The following is a 17,550-nucleotide window of genomic DNA, read 5'->3' on the forward strand; positions in this document are numbered from 1 at the left end:
CATCCATGAGGCTGTTGTTATCCCTACCCTGCTGTATGGGTGTGAAACCTGAACAACATATTGGAAATAGCTGAAACATCAAAGAACTATGATGTCATTGGGATAACGGAGACCTGGTGGGACTCCACCCATGACTGGACCACGGGGGTAGAGGGCTATACCCTGTACAGGAGGGATCATGTTGAAAAAAGGGGCGGGGGTGTAGCTCTCTATGTGAAGGAAAGCTACATGTCCTTGCAAGCTGATGTTGGCGACCGGCATGGACAGCTAGAGACCCTCTGGGTAAAAATTCGTGGGGAATTTGGCACAGGGGACACAACGGTGGGAGTCTACTACAGACCTCCCACTCAAAGTCCCGAGCTTGACCAGGAGTTCGCCCAGGAACTGACTGAGGCCGCTTGCTCCAGGACCTTGGTTGTCATGGGTGACTTCAATTACCCGGACATCTCGTGGAAAGATCACTCAGCTAAATCTGAGCGGGCGCAAAGCTTTCTCTCATGCGTGGATGACCTCTACCTGACTCAAGAAGTCTATGGGCCAACGAGAGGCAAAGTGCTGCTCGACCTGGTACTGGCTACGGGGAACGACCTAATCAGCGACCTAGTGATTGATGGGAAGTTGGGTGACAGCGACCACGAGCTGATCACCTTTACCATCCGCCGTAAAGCTGGCAAGTCAGTCAGCAACACAGAAGTCCTTGACTTCAGAAAAGCCGACTTTGACAAGCTCAAGAGGCTAGTCAGTCAGGCCCTCAGGGACCATGACCCCAGGGAGATGGGAGTTCAAGAAGAGTGGTTGCTTCTCAAGGAAGCGATCCTCAGTGCACAAGCTAAATCTATTCCAACACGGAGGAAAGGCAGCAAGAAGGCACAGCAGCCCCCCTGGCTCTCCAGAGACCTAGCGGACCTACTGCGGCTAAAAAGGAAAGCCTACAAAGGATGGAGGATGGGATTCACCTCCAAGGAGGATTACTCCGTGCTGGTCCGGTCCTGCAGGGAGCAAACCAGGAAAGCCAAGGCTGCAACTGAACTCCAACTAGCTTCAGGCATCAAGGACAACAAAAAGTCCTTTTTCAGATATGTGGGGAGCCGGAGGAAAAGCAAGGGCAATGTTGGACCCCTGCTAAACCAGATGGGGCAACTGACAACTGACCCCCAGGAAAAAGCCAACCTATTAAATAGGTACTTTGCGTCAGTCTTTCATCAGTCACACGGGATGCCCATGCCTGCTATGGGACAGGGAAATCTGGGTGAGGGGGATCCCCTACCCTCCATCAATGCTGACCTCATGAAGGAACACCTTGAGAAGCTGGATACCTTCAAGTCAGCTGGCCCTGACAACCTGCACCCCAGGGTACTCAAGGAGCTGGCGATCGTCATAGCCCAGCCCCTGGCACGGATCTTTGAAAACTCCTGGCGCTCTGGTGTAGTGCCCGAAGACTGGAAGAAGGCCAATGTGGTGCCAATCTTCAAAAAAGGGAGGAGAGTGGATCCGGCTAACTACAGGCCCATTAGCCTGACTTCTATCCTGGGGAAGATCTTAGAAAAGTTTATTAAGGAGGCCATCCTTGAGGGACTGGCCCAGGCTAACATTCTAAGGGACAGCCAGCATGGGTTTGTTGTGGGTAGGTCTTGTTTGACCAATCTCATTTCCTTCTATGACCAGGTGACCTATCACCTGGACAAGGGAGAAGAGATTGATGTCATATATCTTGACTTCAAAAAAGCTTTTGATCTGGTATCCCATGATCACCTCTTGGCCAAACTGGCCGGTTGTGGCTTTGGCTCCACCACGATCCGCTGGCTGGGAAATTGGCTTCATGGTCGGACCCAAAGGGTTGTGATTGATGGCAGTCACTCATCGTGGTGCCCTGTGACCAGTGGGGTCCCTCAAGGCTCTGTCCTGGGACCCATACTGTTCAACATCTTCATTAACGATGTGGACATTGGAGTCAGGAGTGGACTGGCCAAGTTCGCCGATGACACCAAACTTTGGGGCAAAGCATCCACGCCAGAAGATAGGCGGGTGATCCAGGCTGACCTGGACAAGCTCAGCAAATGGGCAGACGAGAACCTCATGGTTTTTAACACCGAAAAATGCAAGGTTCTCCACCTTGGGAGGAAAAACCTGCAGCACCCTTATAGGCTCGGCAGTGCTACGTTGGTTAGCACTACAGAAGAAAAAGACTTGGGGGTCATCATTGACCACAAGATGAACATGAGCCTCCAATGCGATGCTGCAGCTAGTAAAGCGACCAAAATGCTGGCCTGCATCCATAGATGCTTCTCGAGCAAATCCCGGGACGTCATTCTCCCCTTGTACTCGGCCTTGGTGAGGCCGCAGCTAGAGTACTACGTCCAGTTTTGGGCTCCACAATTCAAAAAGGATGTGGAGAAGCTTGAGAGAGTCCAGAGGAGAGCCACGCGCATGATCAGAGATCAGGAAAACAGAACTTACGATGACAGGCTGAGAGCCATGGGACTCTTTAGCCTGGAAAAGCGCAGGCTCAGGGGTGATCTGATGGCCACCTACAAGTTTATCAGGGGTGACCACCAGGATCTGGGGGAACATCTGTTCACCAGCGCGCCCCATGGGATGACAAGGTCGAACGGTCACAAACTCCTGCAAGACCATTTCAGGCTGGACATAAGGAAGAATTTCTTTACTGTCCGAGCCCCCAAGGTCTGGAACGGTCTGCCAGTGGAGGTGGTTCAAGCGCCTACATTGAACACCTTCAAGAGTAAATTGGATGCTTATCTTGCTGGGATCCTATGACCCCAGCTGACTTCCTGCCCTTTGGGCAGGCGGCTGGACTCGATGATCTCCCGAGGTCCCTTCCAGCCCTAATGTCTATGAAATCTATGAAATCTATGAGAATATTAGCATCAGCAATGTCTTTGGAAATTCCTTTAGATCATTTGGAAGAACAGAAGAACAAATGCCAGCATTCTGGCTCAAGAAAACAAACACCAGCGTTGAAGCCATAGGCAATGCATAGAAGGAGCATGGGGGGGGAGAGGCATGTGCTCCCCTGAGATTAGCCATTGCTGAAGCCACCATTGGCTTCTGTGGGTAGTCACCACTAACCACCTCTCTTCCCCACCACTGACAACACCACTGGCTTCTGCGGGCAGTCCCTGCTCGCCACCTGCTCCCCTGTTGCCAACACTGCTGCCAGTGTCTGTGGGTGGTCCCCGCTCACCGCTCACCACTGAGTACAAAAGGTGCCCCCCAGTCTCGAGAGGCACCAGTCATGATTGAAGCCATATTTATATGGCACCAGCTCCATTGAACAGGACATGTCAAGGATGTCTGCTAACTGGCTCCCAAAACAGGTCTTATACACCTAATTTGCCAACGGCTAACACTCTAGAGGTGGGCAAAGGAACAGATTCAAGGACACCTTAGAGGGCCATATAGTACAGTGGGATATCTGGCCTAATGGGTAGACCCAAGAGTGGGACTGAGTATTGCAGGGTTTGGGGTCAGAGCCAAGAGTCAGAAGCCAAATACTAAGCCAGGGTCAGGATCATAGAATCCAAGGCTTAGTTACCAAATTTGAGGGACAATCCACAGGGAGAGGTCCAAGAACAGAGCTCAAGTGGGGTCAGGAGCCAGGAAACAAATCTACAGAAAAATCCAAGGCCAAAATCCAGGAACAAGCCAAAAGCAGGATCAGGAACTAGGAAAGCCAGAGAAGTTACCAGGACAGGAGTTGCTCAGGAACTGAAGATATGCCAGTCATGCAGCAAAGGTCCCAGAACCAATCAGAGGGAAGGAGCTAAGAGTCATCTGGCCTTGATTAGTTGTTAAGTGAGGCTGACCCAGTTACAGGCACTGCAGTGCAGGAGCTTGACTGAGCCTTATACAGCTGACATGGTTACCAGGGTACAGGGCAGGAGCCTTACATGAAGGCCAATCTGAAGAAATGTGATGTTAACATCAATATTTATAATACTCAAACACTGAATCATTTTCAATGGTGCCAAGTAATCCACCAAGACATCAAACATTTCAAGCAAATGTTTCACTATGGAGGTAGATAGGTGAGAGAGACAAAGGGAAAGAGCTGTAACCCAACATCACCAGGATCCACTCCTTCATTATAGAACAGTATACCATATCAGCAGTTGAACATGCCAATCTTACATTGGCTTCTTTAGTCATCACCAGGCTCAGCAATGACTTCCCTATCTACTGGAAGACCACCAGCCTCATATGAAGGGACTGCCAATGATAAATAGCTTCAGTCACAGTAAGACAGCTCTGACAGCCATCAACCACACAGTGTTTCATATCCACTGTTTACAGTGGAGTGAGTGGGGTTCTCCTTTATATCACATATCCAGCTTCAATGTTCTCTGGATGGTATCGTGCATAGCCAATAATGAAGACCCCAGTAGAAATGCATCATCACTGGCAATCCCTCACAGATGAGGATGACTGCCTTCCATGATTAGCCTTTTTGTGGGCCTGAAGATAGGTGACAAAGCCAATCCATGACAAAACCCTGTCGCAACTCAGACACATGTTTCTGTGAAGGATGGTGGCTCTGGATTCTTAATTAAGTCCATGACATGCTGTTTCTGCTGCTCCCGCTTTTACATCTCCTGCTGTCATCATAAGATTTCAAAGTACTGAGATCCTTATAGCAGACTCTTTTTTCATTTGGTGTGGTCCTAAGTGATAGTCTCCCACAAGTTGATGTTCCATTTTTTCAAGTTAGCCTTGAGGATGTCCTTGAAGCACATGCTCTGCCCTTCTCTTGAGTATATGCCTTGACTGAGCTGGAAGAATAAGACTTACTTCTGGAATCTGGAGTCAGACATCCAGATGACATGGCTGGCCTAGCAAAGTTGATGTTGGACAATCATCACTTCAATGCTTGTTACGTTTGCTTGTGAGAGGATGCTAATGTTGGTATATATGTCTTCTCACTGGATTTGAAGGATCTTCCACAGGCAGCATTGATGGTATTTCTCCAGCAACTTGTGATGTCTCCTGTACATTTTCCACATCTCAGTTCCATACAGTAAGGTGGGGATCACGACTGCTTGATAAGCCATGAGCTTGGTGGATCTGATGTCACAATCTTAAAACATTCATTTCTTCAGGTGTCTGAAGGCTGCACGTGCACATTTAAGATGATGTTGGATTTCTTCATCCATGTCAGCCTTCTGTAAGAGTTGGCTTCCAAGGTACGGAAAAAATTCAGCATTCTCCAAAATCTCACCATGAATCTGAATTACTGGAGCTCAAGACTACTCATTAAGAGCTTGTTAATGGAGGACTTGAGTCTTTTGAATGTAGAACATCAATCCCATCTTCTTGTATGCCTCGGTAAAGATGCTGACAAATGCCTGAAGGTCTGCCTCTGGCATCATCAACATCAGCAGACTACAGCATCAGTGTACTGGAGTTTGATGACTGAGGCTCAGAGTCAGCTGAGATTAAACAGCTTACCATCCATTCAGTAGTTTAGCTCCATTCTCTATACACCCTCATTCCTACTAAAGTCACATAGGTTATTTGAATGCTGCTAGGAAGGAACTGCCCCAGTCCGTGCAGCAGAACTTCACCTCACTCTGGCTGTGCATGCTTGATCGCAGGTAGCTGCACCACAACTGAACACTAAAGATCTGTGTTTCCACTCAACTGCCTTTGATTTCTCAGTGCAGGCTTGCCAGCTCCATATATTTGTCTGCACTGTGGTGACAAAAAAATCTGTAAAAAAATCCACAGTTTCTGTTTTGTTACATCTCTGTATCAAACAATGAGAATTTCATCTCTTCAATGTATGGGCCTTTTACCAGGTAAGGAAACTCCACAGACAATCAGGCTTAGCATAAAGCCTAGGTGGGGGTGTGTAGATGAACTGGGAACCCTGAGCTGCACGGAGCCCAGTGCTTTGCTTCATCGCTGTAGGGGCAGCAAATTAAAACTCCTCAGTGGAGTTTTAGGTGCTGCGCACCGAGTCATTTAAGATGCATTATGCTGCTGAATTTCCTACAGGTGGTTGTAATTTATGCACAATACACCACTGACACATGAAAACACTGACACCATTAAAGCAGTGCAAAAGCATTTAGCCTGCTTTAAGGTGTCATGCACACATGCCCCTTGTTTCATCTACATATAGATACCTTCTCCTTCAATGTGATCAGCAGGGATCTTGGTTTCCTCTGATAAAAAACATCCCCAAATTTTGGATTAAAAAAAAGTAACCCAAAATTCACATTTTTCCATGATTAAAATGAAACACCACTAATATCAATCTATCTATCTATCTATAGTGGTGTTTCATTTTAATCTTGGATAAATGTGGATTTTGGGTACTTTTAAAAAACTAAAAATTGGGGATTTAAAAAAGAAAAAAAAAATCACAGAAAGCCAGGATCCCTGCTGATCATATAGCCTGCTTTAAACCCTCAGCACTTGACTTGTAAATAAGTTTTTCTTTCCATCTAGCATGAAGTGATTATTTATTGTCCTCCCCTGGGGGGCCTTGATGAACAGATGCTCCCCCAGGCCCTGATGTATGCCCCTAACATACTTACACACTGCCACCAAGTCCCCTCTGAGTCTTTTCTTCTCCAGGCTGAACAGTCCCAAGTCTTTCAGCCTCTCTGCATATGACCTGGTGTCTAGGCCTCTAATCATGCACGTGTCCCTCTTTTGGACTCTCTCGAGCTTCTCCACATCCTTCCTGAAGTGCAGTGCCCAGAATTGGATGCAGTACTCCAGCTGCAGTCTCAGCAGCCAAGTAGAGCGGGAGGATGACATCCTTAGCCTTGCTCGAGATGCCTCAGTAGATGCATGCTAGTGCTTGCTTAGTTCTGCCAACTATGGCATTGCATTGGTGGCTTGTGTTCATTTTGTTGTCTATCATGACACTCAGGTCTCGTTCAAGCGCAGCACTGCCAAGCCTGTAAGTGTGTTGTGGATTATTTCTCTCCAGATGGAGCACTTTACATTTCTCTGTATTAAGTGACATCTGATTGAGGTCCACCCACCTCGCGAACCTGTCCAGGTTGGCCTGTATTGCCAGCCTGTCTTCGAACATGACCACATTCCCCCATAATTTGTTGGTGTTATCAGCGAACTTTGCTAGTTCACTTTTAATACATGAATCCAAATCCTTGATGAACATGTTGAAAAACACTGATCTGAGTACTGAAACCTGAGGGATGCCACTGCTCACCCTCTGCCATGATAACTCAGTTCCATCAGTCAATACTCTCTGGGTCCCACCATGGTGCCAGTTACCTAGGCACTGGACCATAAAGTAGCCAAGGTTGCATTTTCCCAATTTTTTCACGAGGACTTTGTTGGAGACCAGGTCAAAAGCCTTTTTGAAGTCCAAGTATATGACAGCAACCTCATTTCCCCCATCCAGGTGGTGAGTAACCTGATCATAGAAGGAAATGAGGTTGGTCTGGCATGACCTGCTCATAATGAAGCCATGTCTGCCATCCTTCAGAGTACTGCCTTCTGCTAGTCTGTCTGTCATGGATTCTTTGATAATTTTCACCTGGATTTTACCAGAGTTTGAGGTTAAACTGATTGGCCTGTAATTTCCTAGATCCCATTCCTAAAGATAGGCACTACATAGGCCTTATTCCAATCTTCTGGCACCTCTCCCAAGTGGCACGAGTCTTCAGATAACTTTGCCATGTGTCACACAATGACATCAGCCAGTTCTTTTAGCACCCTTAGGTGTAGTTCATTTGGTTCTGCTGACTTGTAGATATTTAGCCTTTGTAAGTACTCACCCCGCAAATTCTGTGCCAACTATGAGGGGGTTGTCATCACCAGAATGATCATCCTGTATCCTGTCAAACAGGCTAACACCCATGGACTGGTGGAATACCAATGTGAAGTTTCATTCAGGAGTTTGGTTTTGTCCTGAGTGTTGGTTATCAGCTGTCCCATTTTATTCATCAGGGGCCCTATGCTTCCCTTGTTTTTTCTCCGACTTTCTACGTATCTAAAGAAGGACATTTTGTCATCCTTGATTCTGCGTGCCGATCTGTATTTGGTTTGTGTTTTTGCTGCCCTGATCTGCTCCCTACAGGTGTGGGCTGTTGCTGAGTACTCCTCTTTAGTAGTTATTCCTGACTTCCATCCTTTGTAGGCTTCCTTCAGGTTGGTCACTAGATTGTCCCCTTTGGCCAGAATCAAGTCTAGGAGTGCCTTGCCCCTGGTCAACCCATAGACTTCTTGTGTTAGATAGAGCTCCTCAACACAACTGACAAAGATTTATGAGCGATCGGATCTAGCTGAGTGCTCATCCCACAAGATGTCTGGGTAGTTGAAATCAGCCATGATGACCATGCTTTGAGAGCGTGCAGCATCTGACAGTTCTTCAGATAATTTCTGGTCAAGCTGTTCCTTTTGGTTTGGAGGTCTGTAATAAACTCCTTTAGTCAAATCCCCTTCCTGGTGCTCTCCCTGTATCTTGACCTAGAAGGTCTCAAGTCACCCTTTTTTGTTTCCAGTCTTCACTTCTAGGGAGATGTAATGTTCCTTCACATAGAGAGCAACTCTACTGCCCTTCTTCCCAACATAACGCCCCCTATACAGGGTCTATCCACCTATGCCTGTGGTCCAGTCATAGGTGGAGTCTCACCAAATCTGCAATCCCTATGAAATCATATTGGTTGTTGGATAGTAGGAGGGCCAGCTCCTTCTGCTTGTTTCCCATGCTTCTGGTGTTAGTGTACAGGCAACTAAGCCTGCCATTGGAGGACCTAGGCTTTCGGGTAAGCTGTGGAATAACCTGTCCATTGGCCAGTGTCAGAGAAAGATTCCAATTGTACCCTGGGATGCTGGGTTTCAAGGTTGTTATTTTTTAGGCTTGTGCTAGTGATTGATAATCCATCCCCTGGCAATCTCATTTTAAAGCCCTATCCAAGAGGTCTGCCATTCTATCTGAGAAAACCTTCTTCCCCTTTGGCATAAGGTGGATGCCAGCCCTTCCCAACAAGCCATAGTCCCGGAGGGGCATGCCAGGGTCAAAGAAGATGAAGCCCTTGAAGTAGCACCAACACGGAGTCTTCTGCTGATTTCTTCTATGTACCTATCCCTCCTGTACCCGTGACCCACAACCAGGAGGACTGAGGAGAAAGCTACCTGTGCCCCCGACCCTATGAGCCCAGCCCTCAGAGCCCTGTGGTCTCTTATGAGCTGGCCAGGGTTGTTCCTGGCTGTGTCACTCACACCTACATGGATGAACAGAATAGGGTAGTGATCAGAGGGCTGGGCAAGTTTTGGGATCCTTTCAGCCACATCCCAGATGCGAGTCCCCGAGAGACAGCTGATCTCAAGGATTAAGTAGTTGGGGCGGCAGATAGCTCCCTCAGTCCCTCTCAGGAGGGAGTCACCCACTACGACCACTTGCATCTCTTCTTTGGGGGTGCTGAATGCCTTTCTTCCTCCAGAGATGGTACTTCTGCTGACAACTCTGCTGGTGCTGTGAGAAGCACATACCTGTTTTGCAGTTCCAGGGAAGGAGTAACTCTGGTGCTGCATGCCTTGGGGCTGGAGACAACTGTCTTCCAAGCAACTCTGTGATGGGATTCGAGGTCAGTCTCATCTTTGTCCTTCTTCCTGCTGATGGGCTTCTGTGCTCTTTCCTTTGTGCTCTTGTTGCACAAACGGCAGTTCGTTCCCTGGAGGCGCACAAAGATCACAGACACACAGACATCAGTCGGCACTTAAGGATCTATTTGCTTGCAAGCAAAGGTCAGAGCAGAGCTAGATGCTCAAATTAACTCTGACCCTTGATTGTGTTTGCAAACGGCATTTATCTTCTCAAATCTCCTGGGCGCGTGCGCAGACACAGAAGTTCTTGCAGCTTACTTCCATTTCATACAAACATACATGTAACTACATCATCACATACACCGCATGTATAGTATAATTAGTCATTTGAGTAGGGAGGGCGGAGAGGTAAATATGCAACAGCTAATTAAGCATGCTCAATGCCACAAGGGGTCATCAACAGTTCATTCCCCAAGGCTATGCAGTTTCTGTAATCAGCATGAGAAAGACTAAGGAGGGAGAGGGAGAAACCTTGGGCAGCATTCTTTTCTTATCAAGAGCAAGATGCAAGCTGTGTAATTCTAACACTCTTATGGTAAAGGGCCTGGTAGTAATCACTGATTTCCTGCTCATGGGCCCTGATAGTGCAAAGCCTGCTCACCTCTGCTTGGAGCTCCCTCACCTGGCACTGTAGAGACTTCACTAGGGAGTATATCCCACAAATGGGGGTGCCCTTGCTCCTGTTCCCAAATGCTGGCAATTGTGTCAGGCAGCCCCCACAGCCTGGAGCCATAGGCTCCATCTGGGTGGAAGCCTCACTGGTGCAGGGGGCGGGGAGGGGAGGGCAGCAGGGAGTACCAGCTGTGGCCAAGGCAGGAAGCTGCAGGGTACAATACATCCCCACCATTGTATGGTAATAGACTATGTTACTACCCACAAACTGCCTGCAAACTAGGGCTGTGTGAAGCTTCAGTTGCTGATTCAATTTGGAGGAGATTTGGTCCAATTCAGCGGCCAAATCTCCGAATCTGAATCAAATCAGGAGACCTATTAATCTCTCCAAATCAAAATCAGAAACCTCCAATTTGATTAGGAGAGATTCGATGATGTGGACATAGACACAGCTTTATGTTTTTTCTATGTACCTCAAGGTACCAGGCAGCTCGTGAATGCTGAGTTGGTGGGGTGGATGGAGCATCCCATGAGAGTGCAGGGGGAGGTCCCTGCACGCTTGGCAGTGGACCCAGAAGTGTACCAGAAGCACTTCTGTGTCCACCGTGGAGCATGCAGGGGACCCCATCCCCCTGGCTTGGTGACTGGTGCCTTCTGGGTCTGGGGTGGGGGGCACTGGGGTCCCACTGCAATTGATTGCTGAGCCAGGGGACATGGGCGGGTCCCCCACACACTCGGCAGCAGACCCAGAAGTGGACCAAAAGTACTTCCGGTCCACTCTGGGTCCACCGCTGGGTATGTGCCCTCTCCCACCTCACCCCAGTGCTCCTGTGGGACACTCCATCCGCCCCACCATCGCAGTGTTTATGATCCATGCCTGGTACCTCGAGGTATGTAGAAAAAACATTTAAAGCTGTGTCTATGGCTGAATCACTGATTTTCCAAATCAAAATCGAAGCTTCAGATTCAGATTTGGCTGAATCGAATCAGGACAGCGATCCAAATCAGTTAATCGAATCACTGTTCTCCAAATCAGGCCAAATCCAAATCTAAATTGACTACCACCCACTTCACACACCTCTGCTGCAAACTGCTTACCTTGTTCACTGGCTCCCTGGTCTTTTGGAGCATCTCCTTTTATACCCTTCTGGGTCTGGGCTGACTCAACCCCCCTTGTTAGGGCTTGTCAGGCCCAGGCAGCAATGACTCAGTAATCACTCAACCATCAGCAATCACTCAGCAGTCAACAATAAGCAATCACTCCCAGCTTCTCAGACAGGGCACCCCAAGCATACACAGCCCACCAAAGAAGCACTTAGCAAAACTAAAGTCACAGGCAGCTGGATCACATACCTTCCCTGGGAAGGATCTTCCTCCTCTTGCCTCCAACAACTACCTGCAAACTGCTTACCCTTTAGCTGGCTCCCTCATAAGAGGCTCTAGGGCCCTACCAGAGTTGAATGCAAGTGATGAAGCTCTGTGAGAGATCAGATCTAGCTAAGTGCTCATCCTACAAGATGTCTGCATAGTTGAAGTTACCCATGATGACCATGCTCTAAGAGTGTGCAGCCTTTGCACCCTTAACTCCACAACCAAATCACAGAGCTATGCAAAAAGGGCACCATGTTATCAACTATACTTGGAGCACCAAAGAGAGAACTGATTGCCAATTTACCCCAGGAGGCACTTGAACAATCCCTGACTTGAGAGGCCAGTGCCTTTTTCATTAGGCCACTGGGGCTGCAGAAAAGGTCTGAGAGGATGGTTTCCATCCATTGTCCTCTGGGTTATGGGCCCAGCACATTTCCACTGAGCCACTTGACTACAGATCAGCCTGGCTGAGAGTCTTCAGTGCAGAGTCTCTGTTGAATCAAGGCTACTTCCCAATTATATATCTGTCTTGTTTGCATAACTCCATTTCTTATCTTAACATGCACATTTTCCTATGGTCATTTATTTACGTCACACATTTCTATATCAGCCTCATATCTTTCTTAACAGCTGTTTCTCATATGATTTGCCTTAGAGCAGGCAAAGTCTAACCCGTCCTCTGGATGAGTTTCCATGGAGACCCCAGGAGTGGCGGGGTTGTGACAGTTAAGAGGCAGAGCACTGCCGCCAGATCCCGGCCCTGGAGCAGATTCTCACCCAGCCACGTGCCCTGCCAGGGCTGCTGGGGCTGGTCTCTATGAAAGCCCTGGCCCCGTGCTGTCACAGCCCCACCACTTCATGGAAACCAGGTTCAGTGACATGGGCAAGGGTGGCTGGGAAATGGAGTCTGGCTGCTGGCCAGATCTGCCATTTTGCTCACCCCTGCCTTAGAGTGTCTCTATCTGCCCAAGTTCATTTTTTCCTGTTCTTAACCAGTTTCTTGGTATTCTTAATTCATCCTAACTTAGCAAAAGCTTTATTTCATATAACTCCAATTACTGGGCAAGAGTCAACCTACTTATGTCAGGAGGCCTTTGTTTAGGCTAACAGTTTTCACAAATCTGTGTCGCTCTAAGGAGAAATTTATAGCCACAATCTGTAGAGCTTCTCGTTTCCCTCCCTTGTCTATGATCATCTGGGTGATATCCTGCAGCATCGGGATGCCACGAGTAAATCATCAGATTCCTTCTGATCTTAGCAGAGTGTGAAACTGAAGTAAAATAGCTGGGTGTGGCATGCTTGTGGCCCAGACACTCGTTTAACTCGGTTTTAAACTCCAGATATGAATAAGCAAGGCAATAGAAACTAATGGGGGAGGGATATCAGTAGGAAAGTATGTAGAGATTCTGCAACTCTGCATATTAAAAACCTGAGGTTAGAGCCCTATTCCACCTATTGGACACATAAGTGGATTTAGGCACTCAGGTTGCTTGCAGACATTTAAAAAAAATGTTTTACTGGAAGCAACAGTACATTATTTTGACCTGGCTCTGCAGCATCTGTATCGATCAGGCACTTCACCGGGGCTCCAGTGGCAGAACTAAGCAGCCACAGCAGCAAATCCAGCCTGGCTCTGTTCCCCGTCCAGCCCCTTCCCCCACCTCTCGCCTCAGCCAGAAGCCTCTGCCTAGCAGAGTTTTCTGGCCTAGGACTGCCCCTGCCTCCCTGTGGAGACAGAAATACAGATAAGAAGGGGGTGGGGGAGGGGAGGCAGGGGAGGACCGTGGGTGATCACTCCAGTCCTCAGGGCTGGCAGGCTGGATCCTGTGGTCCTGGTGCTGCAGCTGGGAACCATGTGGTGCTGGAGTGGTGGTGGTGGAAGCAGGGAAGCAGGGAAATAGCTGTGGCAGGCGAGGGAAAGGGGTAGTGAGCAGGCACACACAGTGTGAACCTTTGCAGATGTGACACCTAACTTGGTCAGCAAGTCAAGAAAGCCATCGAACACAGTTAAAAAAAGTACAAGGCCTGGAGGAGATATGGGAAGACCAGACATTAAATAATCCATATATATTATATCATAGCTTTATCTTAAAATAGTAGTAGTAGTGACTGATGTAACCAAATGTATTAAATGTTATTTTGCTATAGTAGATATATTTTTGTCAAAATGCTAAGATAATTTGTAAAAACAAAAATAGCCTTGTCAGAGAAGGCCATAAACTAAGGTGAAGAAGAAACAGGAACAGTATTCCACAGTGGAGAAAGAAAGGAGATAAGAAACACTCCCTCTTTCCCATGGTTGTAAATCCCAACTGATTGACACCTTTCAAGTCCACAAGAGATCTGGTTCAGTCTGGTTCCAAAAGTTCCAGTGAAACAAAGGAATTTAAATAAAATGAATCAGAGGTCATTTATTAGAATATTAAAACCAGTCATTTATACATTTTGGGCATAGGCTGGAGGGAAATTTGGACAACACCGCTAATTCAAGAAAACCTGCTGCTAATCTGTGTGCCACCTTCCTCCCACAGCTTGAGTCTTCCCAGGCAGTATAGGTGAGAATCTATGTTGTGCTATCACATGTAGTTAGATAGATTTTGTGATAAATGTTTATTTTTATGCTTTAGAGTTCAAGTGAATACAAGGTTAGGATGTAGGCCTGTTTCTGCCTCTCTTATCAGTAGCCTATCCACAAGGTTACCTGTAATCTGGATAACAGGGGTAGCAAAGGGAGATCACATGCAGCAGTGGATGGAGCATGGAAGAAAACGCAACATGGGGGGAAGCGTGGGAGAGAATCTCCATCTGCAGCTTCAGCTCTGGCTCTGGCTCTGGTTCCAGCTCCAGGCGTGAATCAGAGTCCAGGTTGGGCTCTGGCTAGGATTGGAGTAGCCACTGCCACTGCTGCCTGGCTAGGACTAGAACCACGGTGTGTTTTGTACTCTGGGTCAGAGCTAGAGTGAGAGCCAGGGCCAGAGCTGCTGCATAAGACAAGTGGTGGCTGGGAAGGGGTGTGGAAAGAAGGCAATGGAGTGGCAGGGCAAGTGACTAGGGGGCAAATGGCAAGAGAGCAAGCAGCAGGGGGGTCAGGCACTGGGAGGGCAGGTTGCAGGGGGAGAGGCATCGGGGCAGGCAGGCTGCAGGGTAGACTTGGGGCAGGGGGATTAGGCACTAGCGGGGCAAGCACCAGGGGGCATAGGCACTGAGGGGGGCAAATGGCAGTGGGCCAAGTGAGGAGTAAGAGGCCAGGAGGAGGCTGCCTGTCCCTCCTCCCCACCACTGCTTTCCCTGCTGCAGCCGTGGGGGGGGGGGGGTGAGTTTAAGATGACCCACCAATAATTAGATTTTATATATGGAAAACTACAACAAATGTATACTGTTTCCATGTATGGGACCTAATTGTTGGAGAGAGGGTCTTAATTCAAAATATACAATATGTGCATACATGCACAGACCACTTCAGCCAGCACTAAAAACACTAGGACCTAGTTTAACATTGCACTGACCACTGATTGTGGTCTGGAAACAGGCCTGTCAGTTTACCACAGCAGGTCAGAGCAACAGGAGGACAAGAGTGTTTCACTGTAAATGCAGGAGTCACTCACAACTGGACTGTCAGCAAGAGTCCTGTTCTTTGGTCTTCCATTGTTTCATAGACACTGGGCACATCTACATAAGATGCTTACTGCACATTGGTCTAATAACACTGCACAATAGTGTGTCATGGCAAAAAGCTTGCTAATAGCCTACTGTGCAGTGTTATTAGGCTAATGCACAGTAAGAATCACTAAATAATTGTGCACTGGCACTAATGAGCAGTAACTTTAGTACTGTACATTTAGCTAGTCCTTTATTAAGGAAGTAGTAAACTAAATGCGAAGTATCTAAGGTCCATCAATGAACATGTAGATGCGCCCACTATGTTGGATGATATGTTTCACCCTGCTTTCTGGCTCTAGAGGCAGGGCCAGATAAACACATAGGCAAACTAGGCAAATGCCTAGGGCCCTAAGTGAAGAAGGGACCCAGTTGTGTTTATTTTACATATTATAATTATTGAGTGAAAAAAATAATATAAATATACAGTATTAAGTAGAGGCCCATGACTTTGTTTGCCTAGGCCCACTAAAGGGTTAATTCAGCCATGTTAGAGGGTCCATCTGTCCTGCAGCTGTCATGAAATCCACAGGGAGATCCTGTGGATTCAGAAGCCTTCTTGCAACATCTGTATGGGGAGACATCCTCTGTCAAGTGCCAGGGTTTTCATTAGCTCCCCTCCTAGTCCCAACTCAAGTTCCCTAGTTGTAGTGGTTATATGAGAAGTCCAGGAGCAGAAGCCCCATAGGTTAAGTTAGCATTCAGTGTCTGCTTCTGATTGATGCATAAAGCAGTTCATTTCTCTGGAGGCCACAAAAATCACAGACACACACTCATTAGATGGCACAAAAGGTGTATTTGCAAATAGGGTCAGAGCAGAGTCAAAAACTCAGATTACTCTGAACCCACCAAGGAATTTTGCAGGCTGTATTTATCTTTTCCCTCCTGGGCATGTGTACAGAAACAGGAACTCTTACAGCTCACTTCCATTTCATACAAGCATACATGTGGTTACATCACTACATACATCGCATGTATAGCATAATTAACTACTTAAGTATGCAGGGCGGAGAGGTAAATATGCATCAGCTAATTAAGCATGCTCAGAGACTACTATAGGTCACCAAGAGTTTAAACCCCCCCCTTTCAAGGACACAGTCAGTTGAATTCCAGCTTCTGTAATCTGTATGAGAAAGGCTAGGGAGAAGCTGGGGGAGAGTCTGCGATTTAGTATAAGAAAGGCTGTGGCAAGGCTGGGCAAGGAAAAAAGTCCTTGTCAGTGTTTCTTTCTTATCAGGTGCAAGATGCAAGCTGTGCATTTCTAACAATACTCCATTTCTAACAATATTCCATTTCTAACGATATTCCCCCCTCAAGATGCTTTCTGCTCCCCATTTTCATTTAGGCAGATCAAGATAATTACGAGGAATTTTTCTGAGTACCATGACTTTTGCTACAGTCTGCGCTTTGAGGGGGACTGCTGCAACTTGCATCCCTTCAACTGTGGTGGTTATCAATCTTTTTGAAGCAGGTGTCTTCATCATACAGGGATGATTGTGGAGTGGATGGGTTACATTTCATCCACGTGGAGTTTGGGAGCTTAACAGCAGTAGAATTCCATTGACCTGCATACTTGCTGCAATTAAGGGCATAACAGGTAGTGCATGTTCGGACCCATTTCAATGTCCATGTACACTGGCTATGTCCCAAACTCCTCCCTGTACCATTATTGCTAATACAGTACTCTCCTAATGCCACTTGGGAAAGATCCCAGCTGCGGTTCTCATCCCATTCTTGACCAGTACTCTTAACATCCGCCTTATCACTTACCAACCATTTTGGGGCCAAAGGAAAGCCCTCCAAGGCCACTGTTCTCCGGCCTCTTGGAGTCCCCCACAGGCCCAGCAGTTGGTGAGATTGAAGGTACCTGCAATTCTTTCCATCATGTCAACATACAAATTTGTCCCTGGGGGAGCAATTGGGGGAAGCGGGGATATAGGCTGGCGGCTAGGGCTGCTCAATCTTGTTTCTCTTACTATATAGATAACAACAAGCCATATTAAGATTCCCACCATATTCTCCCTTTCTTGAGATCAAATACAGCCTAAACGTTTTCTTTTTACTTTCTTGTCTAATTTTCTGAAATTTGATTAAGCCATCTCAGGCGCACTTGGAGATCACCAGTAGGTTCACAGCTCCACTTGCTGGCTTCTTGTTCCGAGGACGACTCAGCTTCTGGAGTGAGTTCGTCCTGGGAGTTGGTGTCCTCTGACGCTCGTGGATGTCGTTTCACACGGGTATGGTGTATCCAACGGTCATGGCCAGCAATCTTTACAGTGGTGTGGGTTGTTAGAAGTACCTGGAAAG

The sequence above is a fragment of the Crocodylus siamensis genome, chromosome 4 (assembly GCF_052110815.1).
Source record: "Crocodylus siamensis isolate JL-2025a chromosome 4, ASM5211081v1, whole genome shotgun sequence".
In the NCBI taxonomy this organism is placed as follows: Eukaryota; Metazoa; Chordata; order Crocodylia; family Crocodylidae; genus Crocodylus; species Crocodylus siamensis.